The 16,742-nt window shown below is 43.2% G+C and overlaps 1 pseudogene; it reads right to left on the bottom strand.

Annotated features, from left to right (window-relative positions):
- Window positions 1-9,967: 9,967 nt before the first annotated feature.
- LOC126200035 (5S ribosomal RNA) lies at window positions 9,968-10,085 on the bottom strand (annotated as a pseudogene).
- Window positions 10,086-16,742: the final 6,657 nt, after the last annotated feature.

Raw genomic sequence — 16,742 nt, 5'->3', positions numbered from 1 at the left:
ACGCTTATGTTTCCAGGTCTTGCTCTTACACTGAAAGCTAGCTTCAAAATAATTGTTTTGATTCTTGTATTTAGGCCACCCTTTCATTACTTAAGTTCCTCTATCCCAAAGTACAATATTTAAACGAGGGAGAAAAAGCACACCTTCTGGCTAAGAAGTCTGAAGGGAGGAGCATACCTTTGCCCCAGTTTGTAACCCGAGACGTTGTCAGACTAGTACATTGAGAAATGAGACTGGTGAATTGCACAAGCGCTCACGCGTCGTTTCGCCATAGAAGAGTCCGGAATCGAGGCTGAGAATTCTGTCTCACCAATTAGCAACGCCAACACGTAATTTCTAAAGGAATGAGTTAGCATACATAAAGGTAGTTTGTTGAGTATCACGAAGACGTGTTACTGGGCCATTGCTAATTCTTAGCAATGATCTAGCAGATAATACTAGAGGCACCGGAAGGATATTTGCGAAAGATGACACTGCCGACAGGAGGGTTGCAACGCCCGTAAAATGTAGAAAGACCAGCAAAGGAATTACCTCTGTTCCAGGTGCTGGCACTTGAATCTGAACGTACTTCAATGTAATGCTAAGAGCAGAAATTGACGAAGAGACCCTCTACTGTTGGGTCGATTATATTGTCGGCGATAAATCACTGCAAATTGTAACTCGGTAAAATAGGTTCAAATGGCTCTGAGCACTATAGGACTTAACATCTAAGGTCATCAGTCCTCTAAATCTTAGAACTACTTAAACCTAACTAACCTAAGGACATCACACACATCCATGCCCGAGGCAGGATTCGAACCTGTGGCCGTAGCGGTCGCGCGGTTCCAGACTGTAGCGCCTAGAACCGCTCGGCCACTCCGGCCGGCGGTAAAATAGGTAGTAGCAGCCATATGGAGTGACCGAAAGTGGAATGAACGTACAAAATAAATTGTAGGAGTATCAGATGCCAAACTTAGATTCATTTAACGAATATTAAGGAAATTGTATAAAACTACTGCTGGAGAAAAACCAACGTTTCGACCACGGTTGCAGCGGCTTCTTCTCGATCTCCTCGTGACCAGTAGACCCAAAAGACGGCCGCTGCAACCGTGATCGAAATGTTGGGTTTTTCTCCAGCAGTAGTTTTATACAATATGACGCGGTACCATACTCAGAAAACTTTTATGTCTAAATGTAATTCATTCACAAAAGAAGTGGCTTACAAAACTCTTGTCTGATCATTCCTTACCCTGTTACATTAGCACAGGAGACAGGGAGCAACCAATGAAGAACGGCACGCTTAGCCAATGGACGCTTAAGCAGGGGCGAGATCGTAACAGAGATGCTCAACAAGCTCCACTGCCAGACGCTACACGAGAGGCGTTGTGGGTCACGTAGAACTGTACTGTTGGAACTCCGAGAGAGTACGTTCCAATAACAATCGGCAACCTATTACCTCCTTTTATATACAGGGTGCGTCAAAAAATGTATACACACTTTGAACTGTCATAGACAATTTATTTCCCTTTCTACAAGGCTAAATGTTATGTTTTGTTCAACAGGTGGCAGCAGTGGCAAGGAAGTAACTGCAACATGGCGGACGTGCGTTTGAGCTTTGAAGCGCGGAAGCAGATAATTAAGTGGTACTGGAAGTTTGAGAATGCAGCTGCGGTTCGAAGACAGTGGACAAGTGAGTATGGTACGGAACCACCTTCAAGGTTAACAATTACACGTTTACGAGACAAATTCGAAATTCATGGAACAGTGTGTGATGTTCATAAAGGTCGATCAGGGCGACCTCGTACAGCTACAAGTGATAATTCCACAACTGCGGTCTTGAAACTGTTTCAGCGCTCGCCTCAAAAATCTTAAAGGCAAGTGGCATGTGAGAGTAAGGTAAGTGCTAGTAGTGTGCTACGCATTCTGAAGAAAGGCAAGTTTCGTGTGTACATTCCAAGGCTGGTGCAACAACTAAGTGACGACAATCCAGATCGAAGGTTAGAATTTTGTGAATGGGTTCAGGAGATGGTGAGACGTGAACCAGGATTTATGGGTAGCATAATTTGGTCGGATGAAGCCCAATTCAAACTCAACGAAACTGTCAATAGGCACAATTGTGCGTACTGGGCTGAAGATAATCCTCACATTACAGTTGAAAAGGCTGTGAATTTGCCTGGTGTAAATGTGTGGTGTGGTTTGTCTGCAAGGGGACTCATTGGGTCTTTTCGCTTTGAAGGTAATGTTACTGGAGAAACGTACCTAACAATGCTTGCTGTCTCCATATTCCCTGCCATTCGTGCATTATACGGTAATGATGAATTTATATCGAACAAGACTGCGCCCCGCCGCACTATCATAGGGACGTACGAGCATACCTGGATCACAATGTGCCAGACCAGTGGATAGGGCGCAGGGGACCAATCGAGTTTCCTGCACCCTCTCCAGACCTCACGCCGGTGGATTTCTTCTTATGGGGCGCAGTAAAAGATGAGATGTACAAACGTATACCATGTAACCTGGACACACTTTGGAATGAGATTCAGGCGGTGTGCGCAGAAATCTCATTGGACACTTTGGTACGATGTACGGAATCAGTGGTGACTCGTACTCAGAAATGTATTGATGCTTAAGGCCACCAGTTTGAACATCAATCACATTTGCAAAGTACATTTATTTTTCCAATTGGACTTTAAGCTTTCCATTTCCAGAAATTTAACATTGTAGAAAGGGAAATAAATTTTCCATGACGCTTCAAAGTGTGTATACATTTTTTTGACGCACCCTGTATGTAACACTGAGCGACTGCGATGAGAAAATAAAGGAAATTTGAGGTCGTATTGAACTTCTTCCCACGCACCATTAGGACTAAACAAGGATGGACGGAATCATTCTGGTACCAACGGAATATAGGTGAAATATTACCGTACAACTTCGTATTCATCTTGACTTTAATCTTGAGCCATCCTTTATTTCTGGAGAAAGAAAGTTCTGTTATGACTGTATCACAGGCCCCTAAGGATACTGTGGGAGTATGCAACTTGCTGTATAAATGTTGCGGCCGTTGGTTTGTTGATGCACCGTGGGAACTGGACAAGAGAATAAACAGAAGAGTGCGGCGTGAGCGGTTGTGTGTGGGGGCGCGGCTGGCGAACGCGTCGCCGGTTTAGCCGCTGAATCTGCCGCGTCACACGTCAAACGCCTGCCTTTCAAATTAGCCGACACAAGAAGTACGGCACCCTTCCACATCTCTCTCCATACCCGCCACTGCGCTTACGCCCGACGTGCTAATTACAGCGCGTGTAAAAATGGTAACAAAACGTGGTGGCAGGGGAGAAGGAAAGAGAGAGAGAGAGAGAGAGAGAGAGAGAGAGACGGCAGAACAGGATGCAACGCAGACACAGCCGTCGCGGCAGCAGCGGTATCCGCCAGACGCGCGCTTTGTCGCGAGTCCCCCTTTTCAAACGGTGCCCGCGCGCCCGTATCTGCGACAAAAGGACGCGGCGCAAAAGCGCGGTGCGCGCACAACCGGCTCTCGCCGAGCGGCGGCAGGTGCCCGTCTGTGTGCGGGCGACCGGCCGCTGTTGGTCCGACACAATTTTAAAACCGTCTCGCCCCGTTTACAACTCGTCGCGCCCGAATTTACAATTTTTTTAAAATTTTTTTTATAGTTAAGCGCGCCGCCGAGCGACGCTAATATTCTGGCGACTGTAGCGCGGACGTTTATTCACAGGCAGAAATACAGGTGGCACAACACGGAGGCCCGCAAACTCGCAGATTCACGTTAAAATGAAAATCTGCAGAACGGTAATTAATTTCGAAGTTGTACTCTGAATGTAATATTTATGGGGAAATTTCGTTTGTGACATTCCAAAGTACTGTTCGAATAATTTAGAGAAAGGTTCAGGAGTGGAATTAAAATACAAGGTGAAAGGATATCAATGATACGATTCGCTGATGACATTGCTATCCTGAGTGAAAGTGAAGAAGAATTAAATGATCTGCTGAACGGAATGAACAATCTAATGAGTACACAGTATGGTTTGAGAGTAAATCGGAGAAAGACGAAGGTAATGAGAAGTAGTAGAAATGAGAACAGCGAGAAACTTAACATCAGGATTGATGGTCACGAAGTCAATGAAGTTAAGGAATTCTGCTACCTAGGCAGTAAAATAGCCAATGACGGACGGAGCAAGGAGGACATCAAAAGCAGACTCGCTATGGCAAAAAAGGCATTTCTGACTAAGAGAAGTCTACTAATATCAAATACCGGCCTTAATTTGAGGAAGAAATTTCTGAGTATGTACGTCTGGAGTACAGCATTGTATGGTAGTGAAACATGGACTGTGGGAAAACCGGAACAGAAGAGAATCGAAGCATTTGAGATGTGGTGCTATAGACGAATGTTAAAAATTAGGTGGACTGATAAGGTAAGGAATGAGGAGGTTCTATGCAGAATCGGAGAGGAAAGGAATATGTGGAAAACACTGATAAGGAGAAGCGACAGGATGATAGGACATCTGCTAAGACATGAGGGAATAACTTCCATGGTACTAGAGGGAGCTGTAGAGGGCAAAAATTGTAGAGGAAGACAGAGATTGGAATACGTCAAGTAAATAATTGAGGACGTAGGTTGCAAGTGCTACTCTGAGATGAAGAGGTTAGCACAGGAAAGGAATTCGTGGCGGGCCGCATCAAACCAGTCAGTGGACTGATGACCAAAAAAAAAAAAAAAAAAATTTAGAGAGTGCCTTTGTCGGGTGTAGGTGTGTACTGGCCTCAGCTGCGGAGTGCTGAGTGTGAGGTAACCGGCGAGTTGCGGCGACCTGGGAATATTCTAAAGTTCAGAGTTGGCGGGCACCGCTCGGGCCGCGCAGCAGGGCCGAGTTCGTTAGCATCCGCGTGGTGCGTCATAACGGCCGGAGCAAGTGGTCCATCGAGCACGTGGCTGGGAATTCTTTGGTGACGCTGTGCGCCGGGAGGGCCAAAGATGACGGACTTGGGCTCGAACAAACAGATTTGTATGTTTGGTTACAGGATCATTATGTACCTCTGAATGTGTTGGTGGGTGTCGATTTTCTGCAAAACTCTGCAGTCATGCTCTAGATATCACTGTAGATGTAATTGTAGACGTCATACGCAATGCAGCAATCTTAACTATAAATGTAAATGCGGAATATCAATAAAATGCTCCGAGCAATACGAATGACTGCAAAACGCACAGTGAAGAAATGTAAGTTGATCGCATGGCGTATTTGCACATTCTATAATATCAGCGTTGAACGCCACGTCAATGACACTTGAAGTTGTTCACTGGTTCACCAATATCGTAGCCAGCGTTCTGCCACGCGTAACGAAGCATTGGTCTGTATACTCCCGCAGATAACTGATTGTAAATGACAGAATGCATATTCATGATAAAGAATCTGTCGTGCAATTTCGGCTGCATATTACTGGAACGTAGTTTAATGAAGTCTGTTATTCTCTTGGCATATACAGGGCTATTACAAATGACTGAAGCGACTTCATAAATTCACTGTAGCTCCATTCATTGACATATGGTCACGACACACTACAGATACGTAGAAAAACTCATAAAGTTTTGTTCGGCTGAAGCCGCACTTCAGGTTTCTGCCGCCAGAGCGCTCGAGAGCGCAGTGAGACAAAATGGCGACAGGAGCCGAGACAGCGTATGTCGTGCTTGAAATGCACTCACATCAGTCAGTCATAACAGTGCAACGACACTTCAGGACGAAGTCCAACAAAGATCCACCAACTGCTAACTACATTCAGCGATGGTATGCGCAGTTTAAAGCTTCTGGATGCCTCTGTAAGGGGAAATCAACGGGTCGGCGAAGAAACGGTTGAACGCGTGCGGGCAAGTTTCACGCGTAGCCCGCGGAAGTCGACGAATAAAGCAAGCAGGGAGCTAAACGTACCACAGCCGACGGTTTGGAAAATCTTAAGGAAAAGGCTAAAGCAGAAGCCTTACCGTTTACAATTGCTACAAGCCCTGACACCCGAAGACAAAGTCAAACGCTTTGAATTTTCGGCGCGGTTGCAACAGCTCATGGAAGAGGATGCGTTCAGTGCGAAACTTGTTTTCAGTGATGAAGCAACATTTTTTCTTAACGGTGAAGTGAACAGACACAATGTGCGAATCTGGGCGGTAGAGAACCCTCACGTATTCGTGCAGCAAATTCGCAATTCACCAAAAGTTAACGTGTTTTCTGCAATCGCACGGTTTAAAGTTTATGGCCCCTTTTTCTTCTGCGAAAAAAACGTTACAGGACACGTGTATCTGGACATGCTGGAAAATTGGCTCATGCCACAACTGGAGACCGACAGCGCCGACTTCATCTTTCAACAGGATGGTGCTCCACCGCACTTCCATCATGATGTTCGGCATTTCTTAAAGAGGAGATTGGAAAACCGATGGATCGGTCGTGGTGGAGATCATGATCAGCAATTCATGTCATGGCCTCCACGCTCTCCCGATTTAACCCCATGCAATTTATTTCTGTGGGGTTATGTGAGAGATTCAATGTTTAAACCTCCTCTACCAAGAAACGTGCCAGAACTGCGAGCTCGCATCAACGATGCTTTCGAACTCATTGATGGGGACATGCAGCGCCAAGTGTGGGAGGAACTTGATTATCGGCTTGATGTCTGCCGAATCACTAAAGGAGCACATATCGAACATTTGTGAATGCCTAAAAAAACTTTTTGAGTTTTTGTATGTGTGTGCAAAGCATTGTGAAAATATCTCAAATAGTAAAGTTATTGTAGAGCTGTGAAATCGCTTCAATCATTTGTAATAACCCTGTATTTTATATTGCCTGAAGAATACACATCCAGAGGTTGTGCATATTTTGTAGTTTTAGGCGGAATGATTTTTAAATCTACATGTTTTCCGCCAGATGCTTCCAGTAGTACTCGTTCATCCTTATGTCCAGACCAGGAGTCACAAAGTACTAATGACTTTCTCGACAAATGTGGATTCAAAACTGACAGAAAAAACGTCTTCAGATGTTGTTTCGTCATCTTCCCACTCACACTTACATCGACGACGACATTTGGTGGGCACCGCGTTTCTATTTCCCGTGACACGCGGGGTCCAAACTTTCCACTGGTTTCTTGGAAGCAAATACAGTTTGTCTGCCAATCGTCCGTCCATTGATATAGCAACATCGATCATGTAACTATGTGTTGCACAGTTAACCACTAAAACATCACTACAGTGTTTCTCTCCCATTTCATGGATAGTGTTCTGTCACAAGAAAGTTCATAGTTGAACTGACTCTGATCACAGTTCCATACAGAACTAATATCGATGTTTTCTCTCGCGATATGCTCATTGACGTCAGCAACAAACTTTTGAACTCTTTCAATCAGCTCTTCTTCGTCATCCTTATCTTTTCGTGCTTGGAGCATTGTGATACGGCGTGATACCATCCTAAACTCCTTTTTCAAATTAGTAATAAATCCTAGTGAAGCTGTAAAGTTTGTACACCCGAGATTTCTGGCTACGTCCAATGGCCAATGTTGTAAATGCCAATAATGAACGGCGGAAGCGCATTCTCGTGCTTCATCGAATTTCGCCATTACACGCTCCTTGATGGTCTTGAACAGCAATGTACGATTTCCTTTGAAAACTGTATTTCCTTCTCTTTTCTTTGCCACGTAATCCAGTACGTTTTTAATATTGCTTTTAGACTTCAGTTTAGGGTAACTTTTCAGAAGCTTGTCGTATGTGTCGAAACCTCTTACGTAATAATCATCGAGCATGTTCTCCAGTGTGTTGTCATCAAACCCCGTAATGATACTTGCAACTTTAACCTTCTTCTTGGGAGACGGTTGGTATTCACTGTCACTGCTTCCATCGCCTCTTCCCGCACTTTCCGTAGCACTACCGTTTGCAATGAGTTGTTCGTCATTATAATCCCTATCATCATCATTATGTGTTAGTGTTACAACAGTATCTGTTTCTAACTTATGTTGATATTTCTGCACTATAATAGATACCAGAAAACATGCGAATGATTCGTCTTGTACACCAATACCATCTTCACGAAGAAGGGTTCTTCGTAACATCATCTCAACCAATCGCAATACATTAGCAGGATTGATTACCATTCGCCGAGCCATCTGACGCTTCAGTACACAAATAATGTCAGAAAACGCAACCTCAGAGGCACACTGCACCGTCCCTAGTGGTCCCGACTGGCGTACCGGCAGGTCAGTGTGCAAATGCGGCATTGCATACGCAGAGGCCTCGAACGGACGACTGCAGAGTTTTGCAGATGCGGGAGTATCACTAGTGCAATAAGAGACCTTTACATTATTTCTCACACGATTTTGGTGTATTTGTGTTTGTTCGAGCCTGGTTAGTGAAACCTTAATGGCAGACATTTCACAGTTCGTATAGAAATTAATAGTAGCCAGATGAATCATGATACCTCAAAAAGAAACATGTACATTAGCATTATTTGCACGACGATTCTGATGGTGTAATCAGATTTTCAATATCTTTATTAGCTTAAAGTTTAATATCTGATGGTAAAATAATACAAGTAAAACCCAGCAACGAATTTCCAACAAAGCTGTTAATGTAAACCTAAATTGGTATAAATTACAGACAGTTATTGGAGATCAAAGTGGTCTATTACTATCGATCGCGTCAGGCCATAAGTACTTTACAGTGGCCATAAGTGCTTTACAGTTACAGCATACTTATATATATATATATATATATATATATATATATATATATATATATATGTGTGTGTGTGTGTGTGTGTGTGTGTGTGTGTGTGTGTGCCTTTGTTTACATCCGATATATACTATTCATGAAGAAATTGGTTAAATATTTACTGTGTTTTAGAAGGCACAGAGACATTAGGCTACTGGGCTACCTTTTGTTCTTTTCCTTTGATATATATTTACTTAATTTGTTTATGTATCTAATAATGTGTGTCAGAGGATGTTTATGGTCCAGGCGTAGGAATATTTATTTAATTTCAAGTTATTTAAATGTAAATCCAGTATTTGGTATGTGTTTCAATATGTCTGTGAGTGCACGTTGGATTGGAAACATGAAGGGAGAGCTCTGGCCAATCACAGCGCTCGTGACTAAGTGACACTTATGGAGGTTGGGGAGGAGCGTCGTTTCCGGAGAGGGCACGAGGCAGTTCGGAACAGTGCGGCGCCAGAGACAGTCGCACAGGACACGGGAGGTGCTGGACGTCGCGACGGACACACAGTGGCGGGGTAGTTTCCGCGTGGTCGCGAGAGATAGAAATATTTCGTAGTGCCGACTTATGTACTTGTGAGATTTCCGTGGCTTCTGCAATGAAGACATAGTACGCATTTCAAACTGAATATCTCGCAAGGTATGTTGTTGTTCATAACTAATTACGTGAAGTAGGAATCTGTTGTTTCCCTGTTATTCAACTTATATTTTATTTAGTTGCTGGAGCATCGACACCAATAAGTGTTTTGCAGGTATATACCGCATTCTCAAAAGTACTTCTACTATTGTACTCATCATCTAAAGTCATTAAAATAGTACCTGCAGATTTTATTTGACTGCAACCTTTCATTTACAAATTTATATGTTACATTTGTAATTCGCAATTGCCGAGTGATAGAAATCTTCGACCATTCGTAACATGTGTTTATACTTATCGTATACTGTAGACTCGGCAGTATTTGGCCTGTAATGCACCAACTACGTATCTCAGCCCCCTATACAGCGAACCAGTTTTTTTTTTTTTTTTTTTTTTTTTTGCGCTCCGTCTTCAGGCCACAGGTGGCCCACCGGGACCATCCGACCGCCGTGTCATCCTCAACTGAGGATGCGGATAGGAGGGGCGTGTGGTCAGCACACCGCTCTCCTTGTCGTTATGGTGGTTTTCTTTGACCGGAGCCGCTACTGTCCGGTCTAGTAGCTCCTCAATTGGCATCACGAGGCTGAGTGCACCCCGAAAAATGGCAACAGCTCATGGCGGCCCGGATGGTCACCCATACAAGTGCCGGCCATGCCCGACAGCGCTTAACTTCGGTGATCTGACGGGAACCGGTGTATCCACTGCGGCAAGGCCGTTGCCAGACAACGAAACCAGCCAAAACATTAAATATTTTCATCGGGAATGGGAACTTCCACATATCATCGGATACATCTATACATGCAGGGCTATTATTAAGTACCTCGAGGGTTTCAGAATGCGACTGTGCAAAAGCTATATGTCATCCAGAAAATAGGCACATACCACTGGGTAGTGCATCTCTCCACGTTCCCAGTTCACATCACTGGTGCTCAACATCGCCACCGACTGTGATGCGGCAAACGTAAGCACGTCCACGCAAATCATTGAAGTCACTTCTGCCGCTGCGTGCTGTACTGTGAAATGTGCCGAGCCGCAATGGAACGGAAACGCATGAATCTGAAGCCGTGACTATTAACGACTGGAAAACATTGTGACGTCGGGATATGTCATACGTTTATTGAATGAAGGGTGTCTTACTTCCGTCTCGTGTCTGCGCATACAGCTCATGCGTAATTTAAGATATTCCTAGAAACACTTTGCGTTCCCGCTAAATTAGCAACGGACAGCCACGATTAAGAGGAGCAGCGAGACGACAGTAATTATTGGGCTGCACACGCTCGAGTATTATGTACTAACGACGCGGACGTCGAAGTTCACCGATAACACCAGCTAAGTGGCAGCTTATGTCAAACATCATAAAAGCTCAATTCGGCGGAACATTTCTCTAAATAGTGCTCGAAAGACTTTTTGTAAAAGCAATGGTAGTTTCTCAATATCGCTGTATTTATGTACCTGCAAATTATCACATTGAACTACATTTCTTTTTAAATTCAGAATTATGACTAAAAAACTCCTTTCGTTCATAAAACCATTTCTTACTATATACGATCCTGCAAACCAGTTAACTTCCGGCACTGTCCTTATTATGACAAATAACTGTTATATTAATTAGTGAGACCAAAGTTATTCGGTCTTATATTTCATTCGCTTTTTAATTGTTCATGAACTTCCAACACCAAAACTAATCGAAATACAGCTAAGAAACGCCTGCCGTTGTGGCCGAGCGGTTCTAGGCGCTTCAGTACGGAACCGCGCTGCTGCTACGGTCGCAGGTTCGAATCGTGTTTCGGGCATGGATCTGTGTGATGTCCTTTGGTTAGTTATGTTTAAGTAGTTCTAAATTCTAGGGAAATGATGACCTCAGATGTTAAGTCCTATAGTACTCACAGCCACCTAAGGAACAAAATAAATAGTAATCAGAAAATCAAGTCACACTGAACCAGGCTACACAATGCTGACCAGAGGGCAACACGAAATCGGGTAATTCTATCAAGTCCAGTAGTCTCCAAGTCAGGAAGGTAAAACAGTTAAGCACAATTTCCAAGAATATTAAATGCACCGTTACGATTTAATTCTCACAGAAACTTCTCCAGCTAAAACTTATTTCAGATGCCAAAATAAGGCCTTGCATTGGCCCCGTACTTATGACACTGTCATAACTAGCACAGCTTAAACTGAAACACAAGCAGACTCAGGCGCCTCCACGATCGAAATTTTTCACCGAGCGCAACCAGCGTCACACTCTCACACTCTCGCCAGAGCACGACCAGCAGCTAATATCTGCTTGGGCCTAATAAGCGCGATGCTCACCGGACCCAAGATGTCAGGTGCAGTCCACATACCCAGAGAAGGAATCGTTGCCTCATGCTGATAAGTCGCTGTGCTCTCAGGCCCAGACTCCATCAGGCCGCCTCCACTGCTGGCCACGTGAACTTGCCACAACGTCTTGTCCAGCTGACTCCTGTCTAGCTTGTGGCACTGCTTCCTCACTCTCCCTTCGCCCAACTCCCCATGTCCAGACCGACTGTCCCGTCCTCCATACAGAGTCCACTATCATCAGATGTCAGCAGCCACCTGCCACACATCCTCCCAGACACCTACGACCACCAGCCAACTTCCTGAACCAGCCAGCGTCTCTGGAATGTAAACCAGACCGGTCGGCACATCAGCCGGGGCTCTGTGTAGCTTGAGGCGCCTTGTCCAACCATTGCTTTACACAACCCCCAGTGCTAACTCCAAGTTGTTGCCCATTCCTGGTCCCACACCAGTCCACTCTCTGCTTTTGGCGACCCATCGTCTCACCGTGGCGCTGGGCTCAATCACTTTGTAGTTCTATAAGTGCTCTTTCGCCACAGGAATTCATCACTGGTGCTAACTACCAAGTGAAGAGGAACTTCAGCTGTACCGTGGCTAGCTAATTTATAACACAACCCCCCCCCCCTTTCTCCATGAAACTGCTAGCCATCCCCACCAAACAGGACAGTGAAATAACCACTGCACATGTAAATACTGTTAAAATATAACACATCAAAGAAGCAAAACTATTGCTAACCGAGGCACAGGTAAACGATGTTACGATTCACTGGGGCAACTTGCCAGCTTAAGGTGGGACACTTAAGCTTGGCACTCTCTAGCTGTTGCCATCTCCTACAAAATTAGCCTGATAGGAGTTACGAAACTCATAACCTTGTAGAGTCCCCAAAACTGTGGCAGAAGTTTCAGCATAGCTTCATGTCTGTCCTGCAAAGCTTACCAAAATTTTTATCATAGCTCTATGCAGGATCAGTTGTTTGTACAACTTTTTATGAAACTTCTTTACAGTTTTTTGTGATATTAGTGCTCTGGTCACACGATAAACCAAAGTTCCTCTAGCGTGCAGATTCAACACTTGCAAGGTTTTTACATCACCTAACCCAAACACATCCGTCTCATCATCGAGCGATACTAAACAGATCCCAGGCTCTACAGTATCTGGAATACAATCCACAGGGAAAACTTACTCCTTCATTATCCCTAGAAGAGAAGTGAAATTCTGGCGGTAAAAGTATAATACTATTCGTCATTAACGTGTTTACTGTTGTTTTAAATTATTATATCATTACCTAACAGCCAGCTAGTGGATTGTGTGTCGTTCCTTCACTTTTAATTGTTACATTTCAAGCACGTACGCTGCAAAGTGACCAAGTAATTGTAACAAGCGATTGTGTAATTTCATCTGTGAGAATGTTTCTGAATGTAGATAGGTAATACGTTTCACTAAGTAAAAGAACTAAATCTTTAAACTGTGTATTCGATTAATAATAACCTTACGTATCTCTGTCATACAACAAGTCGCCAATCAGTCTCCCAAGAAGTCATTACGCCTCTTTCACCACACGTCTCCTTCAGCTGTCTGCACTCACTTTACTGCAATTTTGTACATTGGTAAGTAATTGTTATTGATCTTTACTATCACGGTTTATAGTTCTTGTACGTCGCACCACCGCCCATATCAACTAACACCATTATTCATCTGTTTCAATGTAACTGCTCTTCAACTGACATCATCTTCATTTCTGATATTAATGTCTCTGGGTGCAGTACCTAAAAAGCGAAACATAAACATCTACACTTATGAGTTGCAAGCAACCTTATCGTGTTTGGCGGACAGTAGGTTGTGTAACACGGTTACTTGCCCCTTTTCCTGTTCCAGTCCCGAAAGGTTCGCTGAAAGAGACATAACGAGTAAGCCTCCCTGTGACCTGGAATCTCTCATTTTCATTCACGACTTTTCGCCAAATGTAAGAAATCAATATGTTGTTTGACTCTTCCATAAACATACGCTCTCAAACTTGAACAGTAAACCAAACCTTGATGCAGAACTTCTCACCCAGCGCTTGCCACTGATGTTAGATGAGCACTTTCGTGGCGCTTTCGTGCATGGTAAGTGAACCTGTAACTAAACGCGCTTCTCTTCTTTGTATGTTCCCTGTTTCATCAATCAGTTCTAACGGTCCCATACTGACGAGTAATATTCAAGTGTAAGCTGCCTCATCTGTCAAAGGACTACATTTCGTGAGTATTCTACCAATGAATCTCAGTCTGGCAGCTGCCTCACCTGCGACTACATTTATGAAGTCATTCCACTTTAAATCGCTATACACGTACACTACTAAATGTTTTGTACATGAGACTGATTACTTTTTGTTCATACTTTAATGGTGCTTTCTGCCTAATTATGCGCAAAACGTTACATTTATTTAAGTTGAACGTCAGTTGCCAATCCCTTCACCAAGCGTTTGCAGGTCCTGCTGCATTTCGCTAAAATTATCTGGTGTTTCGATTTCCTTGTATACAACAGCATCATCCGCGAAAAGCCTCTGGAATTGCTGGCGTCATCCCGGAGGTCACTTATTTACATATTTTGAACAGTAATTTTCCAATAACATTCACTTGTAATGACATTCTGCGTTCTGTTTCCTAGAAACTTTTCAAACCAGTCATACAGCTAGTCTGCTATTCTGCACGCTCGTATTTCGTGCACTACGCGGCATTGCGGTACTGTATAGGACGCCTTTCGGAATTCTAGGAACATGGCGTCAACCTGACCACCGGTATCTGCTGCTTTCTGGATACGTACCACATCTGCACATGTGTGAAATGTACATATTTCAGATAACATCAATCATGTTAATTAAAGGAAAAGAAAAAAAATAATTTATCGGAACACGAAAAAGTCACTTCTACCCCAGTATGTTACGTTTACTCATAATAATGGAGGTACATAGTGAATGATACGATCTGGTGTCTACTTTAGTACTGGCACTGTATGTGTTTGTAAGTATAATGTTTATGTTTCGACTAAGATTTTATTAATATTCTAGCGGGCGTGTCTGAGTATGAAGTGCGCCAACCACAAATAACATAGTCTGCAACCGTTCCATTGTTATTCTCAAATGGCGAGCCCATTTCTATTCCTTCATTATTGTTTCGACTAACACTGAGGTCAACTGAATTATCATAGGTCCAAGAGAACAGCAGTAGTATAAAATAAATAGCGACTTAGGCGAGAAAAAATTTACGATCCCTGCTTGAAAATGACCTAGATTCCCAGCTATCAGTACAGACCCACGATAAGGCAATTGCCTTCGAGATAATTAACAGTAGAATAAACAGCTGGCTGTGATCTGAAGCAACTGCGCTGTTTAATGCTTCGAGTGGATCACTACAGGAGAGGGGAGGGGGGCTACACTTGCACGCGCCAATAGACTAATGTAATGAAATTTTATTTTATTGTTGCTTAATTAAACACTGGTCTAGCTCGTATAATGTAAGTATATTTTATCGCTGCTCAATGAAACTAAGATGAAACTCTTATACTGATCTTACGTGTTTACGTTGCTGCCATGTGTACAAATTACGCAACGTTCCGACTGGTGTCATAAAAAACGCTGCACCCACTCGAGGGTTAAATAAGCCGACCGGCAACAGCCAAAATCAGTGCAGGTGATCCGGAAGATAGCAAATAGTCAATTAAAAACGGGAGTTGTTTAGTGTCACACTCGTCGTAGATAGCAGAAGTTCAGTTGTAACCTCCCAGCAAAATTTAATAAATGAAAATTTGAAATGGTGCCTAGTGTAACCTCCCCACACGAAATATTGTTAAATAAAAATTGACCATTAAACCCACAATAATATTGATTAAATAATGAACCATGAACCAAATGTAACCTCCTAACAGAAATAATAATATCTGGTAAATTTTATAAGGGCAGCAGCGCTGACCTTCGGCCCTGTATTCTCAATAAAAAAAAGCAAAAATTCTTACCTCAATAAAACTGCAACTATATCTGCTCTTAATTATACATTCTTCGACACAGCTTCGTGCAATGCTAGCGTATATTTTTTTTTTATTCTTGGAGGGAATACATAGGAAATATTCTTTAAATTGAAATGAATATTTTTCTTTAAAAGAATTACTTTATAAAAAAAATTATTATTGGGGCATTTTTTGAACAAATTAATTACAATTAAAATACATTATTAGATATGCGCAATGCTGCTTCTTTACCTTCTACAACAATACTCATCGTCCAGAGTCCTGACCAGAGTCGCGACCAGAGCACACAGCCGACGCATGCCGACTCCCGCAGACTACTACCGTCCACTCGCTACTAAAGCCGACCGACTACTACTGCAGACTGACTACTACTGTCGACACGCGCAGACTAGCGCAGACTCGCGACAAGCAACAACTAACAATAAACTACTCTCTGGTCAGAGATTCTGTCATGTTTCGCCCATCGCCGGCGAAGCATACACTTTACACAGTGTCACTCAGCACTCAGTCACCAGTGGAACAAACGACAGTTCGAGCACTCGGTAACGACTCCCTTCACTTTTTTAATAGAGTGCAAAAGAAAACAAGGTCGTCGTCTGCGTACAAAATCAATTAAGTGTGGATACCAAAAGACGGAAAACCACAAAGTAAGCAACAGGTCAACACTGCACCCTGTGTCGCGGCCCGAAAGCATCAACCTGCAGTACGTGAGCGCGTCCACGTATTTAACCTTTACGTGATAAAATGTTCCAGTGAACCTAACAATGAAATACATTTCAGTATGTTTTCTCTGGGAACAGTAATTAATAAAACTATTGAATTTATTCAGCATTTGTAGGTCCACCATAAGTTCTTGGGTGATGAATGAACGTACCAATGAATCAGGAGCATAGAATCAGAGCTGAAAACGTTTGCAAATATCTGCATAAAATTATCAATGTCAGATTCTGTTAGTAAACACACGCCCTGAGCAGGAAGACTATTTCCAAAAGTCTGGGGACCACAATCAACTTCAGGTCAGGCATATAAATCCACCTTTGCAGCTACTGCAGTATTAG

The sequence above is a fragment of the Schistocerca nitens genome, chromosome 8, assembly GCF_023898315.1.
Source record: "Schistocerca nitens isolate TAMUIC-IGC-003100 chromosome 8, iqSchNite1.1, whole genome shotgun sequence".
Taxonomy (NCBI): domain Eukaryota; kingdom Metazoa; phylum Arthropoda; class Insecta; order Orthoptera; family Acrididae; genus Schistocerca; species Schistocerca nitens.
The sequence above is the reverse complement of the archived record's forward strand: the minus strand, read 5'-3'. Positions and strand labels throughout refer to the sequence as shown.